The sequence below is a fragment of the Rhagoletis pomonella genome, unplaced genomic scaffold, assembly GCF_013731165.1.
Source record: "Rhagoletis pomonella isolate Grant_MI unplaced genomic scaffold, Rhpom_1.0 Rhpom_scaffold_00014, whole genome shotgun sequence".
In the NCBI taxonomy this organism is placed as follows: Eukaryota; Metazoa; Arthropoda; class Insecta; order Diptera; family Tephritidae; genus Rhagoletis; species Rhagoletis pomonella.
This window is the reverse complement of record NW_023458568.1, coordinates 9,943,801-9,945,354: the sequence shown is the minus strand read 5'-3', so window position 1 is coordinate 9,945,354 and position 1,554 is coordinate 9,943,801.

Sequence of the window (1,554 nt, the reverse complement as noted above, 5' to 3'; positions counted from 1 at the left end):
ATCCCACCCGTCCCAAATATAACAAGCAATCCACATTTACCTCCGTCAAGCGAACATACCAGTAGGTCCAATGTTAATGAAGGGGCAGTCGGCCCAGTAGTCCAAGAACAACCTATCCCACCAGCCCCAAGCAATCTCAATTTTCCTCCAAGAAGCGTACATACCCGTAGTGCCCGTGTCAGCGAAATGTATCCATACCCAAGAGCGTCGCGGGAAGAAATCACGCCAATCGTCCGAGACATAATACAGGATGTACAGAATTCCTGGAAAGATGAGGTAATGGAAGAATTAAGGTCAGGGTTCAGGGCAATGATAGGTAATATGAGGAGTTTTACCGAGCAGACGCGCACCCAACCACCGGCCAGCAACTCTGGGAACCATCAGCATTCCAGTAATGGGTCCGCTCCGAATAGACGACGCCGTGACGAGCTTCCTGCTCCCATGCGAAACAAGGTCAACGGGGGCGCAGTACCAAGAAATGGCAACAGAAACACGGAGCCGTTACATCGACCGAATCCGTTGGAGCAACAATCGCGAACGCGTGTAACGCCGGATCCAGTATATAATGGGCGCGAACAGGTTATTCACCAGTCTCCTCAGGTACCACATGGCATGGCAGAAAACAACAGCAATCGTCAGCTACGCAAAGAAGTTAAAATTCATAAGTTGGGGCTAACTTACCAGGGCCACAACGACAAAATCACTGTGGAGGATTTCCTGTTCCGTCTGGATCATTTGCGGCAGCATCATGGATGTGATTGGGCGGATGTAATGCGGGAGTTTCACCATTTGTTGACTGGAGAAGCGAGAGAGTGGTACTGGCTCTTCCTTAAGACTTACGGGGCTATAGACTGGCCTGTTCTACAACATGCCTTGCAGCGACAGTTCAGCTCTTATCGATCCCAGTTCGAGTTGCAAAGAGATCTGACGGAACGGAAGCAACAGCCAGGTGAAACCGTGGATACGTTTTTCCACGCTATGGGTGTTTTGCGCTCACGCCTGCGGAACCCTATAGCAGAGTACGAAGCAGTGAAAATTATCAAGCGTAACCATAGGGAGTCATTGGCGCGAATTGTTTATCCAATTCCCATATGGACGGTGGATCAGCTGCGCATAGAGTGCATATATGCAGAGAGGAGTTTCCCAAGACGTGAGCGCGTGATACTGGGTAGTGTTCCTCAGAGAACGTATCATGCTAATGAGCTGACGTTTGATAGAAGCGGTGATCATGAACTCGGCGACGATGAGGGTCAAGTCGTCGTCGAGGAGGTCCTTCCGAATTGGCAGCCAAACCGAGTAGCAACACGTGAAGTGGTTAAAACTAAAAAGCCCCTACGTTGCTGGAACTGCGATAAAGAAGGTCATACCTTTACAGAGTGCATGGCATTACAGCGAAAGATCTTTTGTTTTAAGTGCGGCTTACCCGAGGTAATCACGCCGCATTGTATAAGATGCAACCCGGGAAATGGAATGCGGAACGCGACGGTGCCGGGTCAGTCACGCTCCTCACAGGTCCCGGAGTAGATAAAGCCACCAATACCGAACCCCAGTTGA